The sequence below is a fragment of the Piliocolobus tephrosceles genome, chromosome 1 (genome assembly GCF_002776525.5).
Source record: "Piliocolobus tephrosceles isolate RC106 chromosome 1, ASM277652v3, whole genome shotgun sequence".
In the NCBI taxonomy this organism is placed as follows: domain Eukaryota; kingdom Metazoa; phylum Chordata; class Mammalia; order Primates; family Cercopithecidae; genus Piliocolobus; species Piliocolobus tephrosceles.
The window spans coordinates 199166989-199176047 of NC_045434.1; the positions used below are offsets into that span (position 1 = coordinate 199166989).

The 9059-nt window shown below is 50.6% G+C and overlaps 1 long non-coding RNA gene across 1 annotated transcript in view; it reads right to left on the reverse strand.

Moving 5' to 3' along the window:
- Positions 1–6940, reverse strand: part of LOC111547486 — a 16143-nt gene extending 9203 nt beyond the window's left edge. Inside the window, exons 1-2 of the long non-coding RNA XR_002733153.1 lie at positions 6487–6940; positions 4533–4622 (exon numbers count right to left, since the gene is read on the reverse strand). This is a non-coding gene — a long non-coding RNA (uncharacterized LOC111547486). The remainder of the gene's footprint in view (positions 1–4532; positions 4623–6486) is intronic.
- Positions 6941–9059: the final 2119 nt, after the last annotated feature.

Here is a 9059-nt window from a genome sequence, read left to right on the forward strand (position 1 = left end):
CAAAAAAAAAAAAAAAAAAAAAAAAAATCCTAGAAGATGGGATTGTTGTGTTAGTGTTTTGATTTCTTTTTTTTTTTGAGACGGAGTCTCGCTCTGTCACCTAGGCTGGAGTGCAGTGGCCGGATCTCAGCTCACTGCAAGCTCCGCCTCCCAGGTTCACGCCATTCTCCTGCCTCAGCCTCCCTAGTAGCTGGGACTACAGGCACCCCCCACCTCACCCGGCTAGTTTTTTGTATTTTTTAGTAGAGACGGGGTTTCACCGTGTAGGCCAGAATGGTCTCGATCTCCTGACCTCGTGATCCACCCGCCTCGGCCTCCCAAAGTGCTGGGATTACAGGCTTGAGCCACCGCGCCTGGCCAAGTGTTTTGATTTCTGTTTTCCCAAACTCTCTCCTTTCTTTTCTCCCCTCCCCTCCCCTCTTTTCTTTCTGAGACAGGGTCTCACTCTGTCACCCAGGCTGGAGTGCAGTGGTGCAATCATAGCTCACTGTAGCTTCAAACTCCTGGGCTCAAGAGATCCTCCCACCTCAGCCTCCCTAGTCTGAGACTGTAGGTGCACACCACCACACCCAGCTACTTTTAAAAAAAAAATTGTAGAGATGGGAGGTCTCGCTTTGTTACCCAGGCTGGTCTTGAACTCCTGACCTTGTGATCCTCCTGCCTCAGCCTCCCACAGTGCTTGGATTACAGGTATGAGCCACTGTGCTCGGCCAAGTACTTTCTTTTTGTTTTGTTTTGTTTTGAGACAGAGTCTTGCTCTGTCGCCCAGCCTAGACTGCAGTGGCGTGATCTCAGTTCACTCCAACCTCCACCTCCCAGGTTCAAGCAATTCTCCTGCCTCAGCTTCCAGAGTAGCTGGGACTACAGACACCCGCCACCACACCTGGGATTTTTTTTTTTTGTATTTTTATTTAGGCGGGGTTTCACCACAATGGCCAGGCTGGTCTCGAACTCTTGACCTCAAGTGATCTGCCCACCTTGGTCTCCCAAAGTGCTGGGATTACAGGTGTGAGCCACCACGCCTGGCCAGGTACTTCCTTTTCTTTTGAGGCAGGGTGGGTCTCACTGTGTCACCCAAGCAGGTCTTGAATCCAGGACTCAAGGGATCCTCCCACCTCAGTCTCCTGAGTAGCTTTCATCCTTTATAAACCTTTCAAAGTCTCCAAGTCATAGATGGAGCAGCTGAGACCCAGAAATCAGAAGGGCCTTGTCTAAGGCCACAGAGTGGGTAAAGAGCCAGTCCCACATCCCAGGGCCCCTCATCAACCCACCTGAGCTTAGGAACTCTCTGAGCACCTTCTTGGCACTAGGCTTTGTGCTCATTGCTTCCTCACACCAATTTTAAAAGTAGGTGTAGGCCGGGCGCGGTGGCTCAAGTCTGTAATCCCAGCACTTTGGGAGGCCGAGGCGGGCGGATCACGAGGTCAGGAGATCGAGACCATCCTGGCTAACAAGGTGAAAGCCCGTCTCTACTAAAAAATACAAAAAACTAGCCTGGCGAGGTGGCGGGCGCCTGTAGTCCCAGCTACTCGGGAAGCTGAGGCAGGAGAATAGCGTAAACCCGGGAGGCGGAGCTTGCAGTGAGCTGAGATCTAGCCACTGCACTCCAGCCTGGGCGGCAGAGCGAGACTCTGTCTCAAAAAAAAAAAAAAAAAAAAAAAGTAGGTGTTGTTGCACTTTCCAGATAAGGACACAGAGACTCAGGAAGGTAAAATAACTTGCCCAAGTCACACAGCTAGTAAGGGACAGAATCATGACATGACTATCTGACTCCAAAATGCGTGCTTTTTAAATAACCTGGAGGCCTCTGCAGTTTGGCTGTTTTGGAGCCTCAGATTTGCTTGAGTGGCTCAGTGGACAGACAGCCTCTCTGAGTTTCTGTAGCAGTAGTGTTTTACCCCAAAGCAGGGAGTCAGTTACCAAGGCTGATGCCGGTGCCCAACTCCTTCTGTCCCAGCAGCTGGGGTCCAGGGGTTCACAGAGTAGGCACTCACGGCCCCTGCTCTAGCAATGATCTGCGTGGCATGCCACCCCATCTCCAAAGCCTGTTGTCTCCCAGCACAATATGGAGAAAGGACCCAGCCTAGTGGGCTGCCTGTATCCATCTGTAACCATGGAAACCCCTTAGGGAGATAATTCCAAAACCCTCCTTGCCGCCTCCCACCCTGCAGCTGTGCCTCCAGGAGCCCAGCCGCCAGCAGGAGGGGAATTACTGATAATTGCTGCTCCCCTAGCACTGCCACCACCAAATGGGACACAGCTGGACCCCCCCTCCCAGGGATCTCCCCCACCCTCCCAGTCCCAGAATTGGTGTTGGTTAAGGGGCCTGGGATGGGTTTAAGGCCTAAGCTGTATTTCTTTTGCAGGAGTCAAAAGACCCTTGTGGTTCCGCACTGGTGAGATATGTCCTTGATCCCACATTTGGGCACAGAGAAAAAAGGACTCAGCACAATTCTTAACCATTGAATGGTCAACCAGTGGCCTGGGAAGGGCTGAGGTCTTCAGTGCATGACTCCCCTCTGGCGGCCAGTTGCTGCAATTGTCAGAGAGGAGCACAAATGATGACCTCTTTTCCTGGGTATTTACTGTGGTCCAGATAAACACACACATTAGATCTAATCCTTCCTACCTCTCAGTGAGAGGGGTCTTCTTGTCCTACTTGCACATGCTGAAGCCAAGGTGTCCAGAGAATATCCAGAGGAAGGATGACAAAGTGGTTGAGAGGATGAACCTGGACAGCCCTGGCTCAAAACCACCTCTACTGTCACCAGCCCTGTGGCCTTGGGCAAGTTACCTAAATGCTCAGAGTCTCAGTTTCTTCATCTGTAAAATGGGGGTGATGATAGCACATATCTCATGGGGATGATATGAGGATCATATGCATGAAAGTTTATGAGCCTTCAGAAAGGTGACCCACACATAGCAAATAAAATTCAGGGCCCTGACACACAAGCTGTCCTTCAGGCATAATCGCTGAACTACTCCCAGGCTCAGTTCTGTGGGGCTAATTGTGGCTTCCTCATAGGGCTGTTGTGATAATTAAGCAGATCTGGGCATGAATGTGCTTGCTTTGCAACTATTAGATTTTTTTTTTTTTTAGATAGGGTTTCCCTCTGTCATCCAGGCTGGAATGCAGTAACACAATCACAACTCATTGCAGCCGTGACCTCCTAGGCTCAAGAGATCCTCCAGTCTCAGCCTCTTGAGGAGCTGTGACTACAGGCATACACCACCACGCCCAGCTAATTTTTAAATATTTTTGTAAAGACAAAGTCTCGCTGTGTAGCCCAGGCTGGTCTTGAACTCCTGGACTCAAGCCATCCTCCCGCCTTGGCCTCCCAAAGTGCAGGGATTATAGGAATGAGCCACTGTGCCCGACTTCTTAGCATCATTTTTGATCTGCTTGTTTGGGGAGGAATAATCACAGGGCTGGAGTAGTGTAGGGCCTAGTGGGTGGGGGAGAGCAGTGGGTGAGCAAGTGAATTATAGGCCAGGTATGGTGGCTCACTTTTGTAATCCCAGCATTTTGGGAGGCTGAGGTGGGAGGATTGCTTGAATGTAGGAGTTCAAGACCAGCCTGGGCAACACAGCAAGACTCTGTCTCTAAAAAAAGAGAAATAAAGGAAAGAGAAAGAATGGGGGGGGGGGGAGGGAGGGGAGGAAGAGGGGGCTGGGGAGGGGAAGAAAAAAGTGAGTTATGTCTCTCTCCGTGAGCCTGGAGGAGGTACATGACAATTCTGGCTCCTGTGACTACCTCCTTGGCCTCACAAGGCTCTCAGCTCACCATTTCCCCCCAAGCAGAGTTACAGAGGGACTGTGACAATGGCCACAGTTTCTTGGAAAGTCTCTTGGAAAGGGATTGTGAGTGATCTTGCACCTATTCCAAAAAACCTTTCATTGGCCGGGCGTGTGGCTCACGCCTGTAATCCCAGCACTGTGGAAGGCCAGGGCAGGCGGATCACCTGAGGTCAGGAGTTCGAGACCAGCCTGGCCAACATGGTGAAACTGTCCCAACTAAAAATACAAAATTAGCCAGGCACAGTGGCTCATGCCTGTAATCCCAGCACTTTGGGAGGCCGAGGTGGGCAGATCACCTGAGATCGGGAGTATGAGACCAGCCTGACCAACGTGGAGAAACCCCATCTGTACTAAAAATACAAAATTAGCCGGGTGTGGTGTTGCATGACTGTAACCCCAGCTACCCAGGAGGGTGCAGCAGGAGAAACACTTGAACCTGTGCGAGGCAGAGGTTGCAGTGAGCCGAGATTGGGCCACTGCACTCCAGTCTGGGCAACAGAGCAAGACTCTACCTCAAAACAGACAAACAAAAAAACCTTTTGTTGAGTTTAGTTTAATAAGCAATTCTTGTGCTTGTGCTCTGCAGTGGGTACTATGCTGGATATTGGGGTGTGAAAATTAAAAAGACAAGCAGAAGCTTAAATCTGGGGGTGGGGTGGGGAGGAAGACAGAACATTAAAACAACTGTAATTACAATTGCAAAACGATGATAGAGGGCCAGCATGGTGGCTCACCTGTGTAATCCCAGTGCCTTGGAGGTCGAGGCAGATCACTTGATTCCAGGAGTTCAAGACTAGTCTGGGCAACATGATGAAATCCCTTCTCTACAAAAACAAACAAACAAACATACAAACAAAAATGATGATAGATTGAGATTCCTAACAAGAGGTGGGGTGCAGGGCTCAGGGTCAGCTTCCAAAAGATGGCTGGCAGAATCTACCACCATCCCCACTGTGGCCAACACCAAAACTACCTCGATTTCAAAACTGAATGTCTTGCTTATTTCAAAAGAGATCTGGGCTGGGTGTAGTGGCTCATGCTTGTAATCTCAGCATGTTGGGAGGCTGAGGCGGGCGGATCACTTAAGGTCAGATGTTCAAGACCAGCCTGGCCAACATGGTGAAACCCTGTTTCTACTAAAAAGAAAAAAAAAACACAAAAATTAGCTGGGCATGGTGGTGGGTGCCTGTAGTCCCAACTACTCAGGAAGCTGAGGCACGAGAATTGCTTGAACCCAGCAGGTGGAGGTTGCAGTGAGCCAGGATCATGCCACTGCATTCCAGCCTGGGTGACAGAGCAAGACCCTGTCTTAAAAAAAAAAAAGCCTGGGCACAGTGGCTCACGCCTGCTGTAATCCCAGCACTTTGGGAGGCCAAAATGGGCAGATCATGAGGTCAGGAGATCGAGACCATCCTGGCTAACACAGTGAAACCCCGTCTCTACTAAAAAATACAAAAAAATTAGCCAGGCCTGGTGGTGCCTATAGTCCCAGCTACTCGGGAGGCTGAGGCAGGAGAAGGGCGTCAACCCAGGAGGCGGAGCCTGCAGTGAGCCGAGATCACGCCACTGCACTCCAGCCTGGGCGACCGAGCGAGACTCTGTCTCGAAAAAAAAAAAAAGAGTTCTGAGTCATTTTTCAATGTTAGCAGTTGAGTTGGATTCTTAATTTTGTCCCAGGTTTCTGTTCTCTTAGCCTGAGGAGTTAAAAATGCACCCTTTTAAAATTGAGTGCTGTTTAAGATCATGTGGGGGATATGGTGGTACACAGCATTCTCAATGATTTGTTTTTCTGGTTTACGAAAGAAAAGAAGGAAGAAACTTGTATCTGAGAGCAGAACAGTTTTTCTGGTGGCAGAGGTGGAGAGAGACATGTCAAGCAGGGAGCACAGCATGGGCAACAGGGAGAGCTGAGAGGTCAGAGGGGGAGTTAGGAAGTGTTTGATTAGTACATAAGGGGGCCGGGTGCGGTGGCTCACACCTGTAACCCCAGCACTTTGAGAGGCCGAGAGGGGTGGATCATTTGAGGTCAGGAGTTCGAGACCAGCCTGGCCAACATGGTGAAACTCATCTCTACTAAAATAAAATTAGCTGGGCAGTAGTGGTGCGTGCCGGTAATCCCAGCTACTTGGGAGCCAGAGGCAGGAGAATCGCTTGAGCCTGGGAGGCAGAGGTTGCAATGAGCAGAGGTTGCGCCACTGCACTCCAGCCTGGGTGAGAGGGTGAGAGCCTGTCTCAAAAAAAAAAAAAAAAAAAAAAAAAAAAAAGAGAAAAAACACCTAAGGCCCATGTGTGAAGGGTCTGAAGATCAGAAGGACCTGGTGGTGGGGGTGGCTGGGCCATGGTGGGGACCTGCTTGCCAGACCTTGAGCTAGAGAGAGACAAGGTCAGGTGTGTGTGTTAAAGAGATCCCTCCGGAAAAGGAGGGAATAAACCGACAATTACAGGAATTATAGGTGGTATTATCCCCAAGAGGCGCTGAGCAGCTCTGCTGGGACCTGACTCCCGCATGGGATGTCCCTCTTGCTGCATGGGATCACCTCCACGGGACCCAACAGCTGTGAAAAACTTTCCCAGGGCCTACAGACATCTGGAAAGAATCTGGCCAGTCCAGTAGCCCTGGTCTTCTCAGCGGGGCTGCATCTTTCACATCCTGTTTCTCCTCCCCAAGCCCCATAGCGAGTGAGTTACCTTGTCGATGAGAAGACGACTCACATGCTTTGGCAGGTGCCGGAGTTCACCTCTAGGTGGCAGCCTTCACCTTTCAGCTCCACCAGCTTCCAGCCAAAGGTCTGAGAGAAGGGAAAGCAACTAACGAAGATGAAGATGCAGGAGGACCCACCAGGCACGACAGGCACATTCACCGAGCTGCACAGCCACCCTCTCAGGCACACGTCATTCTCTCCACGTCACAGCTCAGAGAAGTGAAGTCACTGGTCCAAAGTCACACAGATGGGTGGGCACGGTGGTAATTGGCTTCTCTGAGCCTCAGGTTCTTCATCTGTACAGAGACTGACGCATTCCTAGCAATCACTAATCTACTGTTTTTGTTTTGTTTTGTTTTGTTTTGTTTTGTTTTGTTTTGAGACAGAGTGTTGCTCTGTCACCCAGTCTGGAGTGCAGTGGCGTGATCTGCGCTCACTGCAATCTCTACCTTCCGGGTTCTTGCAATTCTCCTGCCTCAGCCTTCCAAGTAGATGGGATTATAGGCATGCACTACCATGCCTGACTAATTTTTGTATTTTCAGTAGAGACAAAGTTTCACCATGTTGGCCAGGCTGGTCTCGAACTCTTGACCTCAAGTGATCCACCCACCTTGGCCTTCCAAAGTGCTGGGATTACAGGCGTGAGCCACCACTCCCAGCCCTTTTTTTTTTTTTTTTTTTTTTTTTTTGAGACAAAGTCTTACTCGGTCGCCCAGGCTGGAGTGCAGTGGCACAATCTCGGTTCACTGTGACCTCCGCCTCCCGGGTCAAGTGATTCTCCTGCCTCAGCCTCCCAAAGTGCTGGGATTACAGGTGCCACCACCATGTCCAGCAAAATTTTGTATTTTTAGTAGACACGGAGTTTCACCATGTTGGCCAGGCTAGTCTCAAACTCCTGACCTCAGGTGATCCGCCCGCCTCGGCCTCCCAAAGGGCTAGGATTACAGGTGTGAACCACCAAGCCCAGCCCCACTAATCTACTTTTTGTTTCTATAGATTTATTTATTCTAGCCTGTAATCCCAGTACTGTGGGAGGCCAAGGTGGGCAGATCACCTGAGGTCAAGAGTTCAAGACCAGCCTGGCCAGCAGGGTGAAACCCCATCTCTACTAAAAATGCAAAAATTAACCAGGCGTGGTAGTGCACATCTGTAGTCCCAGCTACTTGGGAGGCTGAGGCAGGAGAATCCCTTGAACCTGGGAGGCAAAGGTTGCAGTGAGCCGAGATCATGCCACTGCACTCCAGCTTGGATGACAGAACAAGATTCTGTCTCAAAAAAAAAAAAAGGCCGGGCGCGGTGGCTCAAGCCTGTAATCCCAGCACTTTGGGAGGCCGAGACGGGCGGATCACGAGGTCAAGAGATGGAGACCATCCTGGCTAACATGGTGAAACCCGGTCTCTACTAAAAAATACGAAAAACTGGCCGGGCGCGGTGGCTCAAGCCTGTAATCCTAGCACTTTGGGAGGCCGAGACGGGCGGATCAGAAGGTCAGGAGATCGAGACCACCCTGGCTAATACGGTGAAACCCCGTCTCTACTAAAGAATACAAAAAACTAGCCGGGCGACGAGGCGGGCGCCTGTAGTCCCAGCTACTCGGGAGGCTGAGGCGGGAGAATGGCGTAAACCTGGGAGGCGGAGCTTGCAGTGAGCTGAGATCCGGCCACCGCACTCCAGCCTGGGCGACAGAGCCAGACTCCGTCTCAAAAAAAAAAAAAAAGGAAAAACTAGCCAGGCGCAGTGGCGGGCGCCTGTAGTCCCAACTACATGGGAGGCTGAGGCAGGAGAATGGCGTAAACCTGGGAGGCGGAGCTTGCAGTGAGCTGAGATCTGGCCACTGCACTCCAGCCTGGGCAACAGAGGGAGACTCCGCCCCAAAAAAAAAAAAAAAAAAAAAGATTGATCTATTCTAGATATTTCACTAAATGGGATCATACAAACGTGGCCTTTCGTGTCTGGTTTATTTCACTTAGCATAATGTCTTGAAGAGTCTTCCATGTCATAGCATGTATCAGTACCTCATTCCTTTTCATGGGGCCAGATGTGGTGGTTCATGCCTATAATCCCAACGCTTTGGGAAGCTGAGGCAGGAGGACTGCTTGAGCCCAGGAGTCCAAGACCAGACCATGCAATATAGTGAGACCCCCATCACTATTAAGAAAAAAAGAGGCCGGGTGCGGTGGCTCACACCTGTAATCCCAGCACTTTGGGAGGCAGAGCCAGGCAGATCACAAGGCCAGGAGATCGAGACCATCCTGGCTAACACGGTGAAACCCCGTCTCTACTAAAAATACAAAAAATTAGCCGGGCACGGTGGCGGGCGCCTGTAGTCCCAGCAGACTGTAGTTCACACCAGAATGGTGTGAACCTGGGAGGCAGAGCTTGCAGTGAGCCGAGATAGTGCCACTGTACTCCAGCCTGGGGGATAGAGCAAGACTCCGTCTCAAAAAAAAAAAAAAAAAAGGAATAAAAAAAAAAAGAAGGCTGGGCACAGTGGCTCACGCTTGTAATCCTAGCACTTTGGGAGGCTGAGGTGGGTGGATCACCTGAGGGCAAGAATTC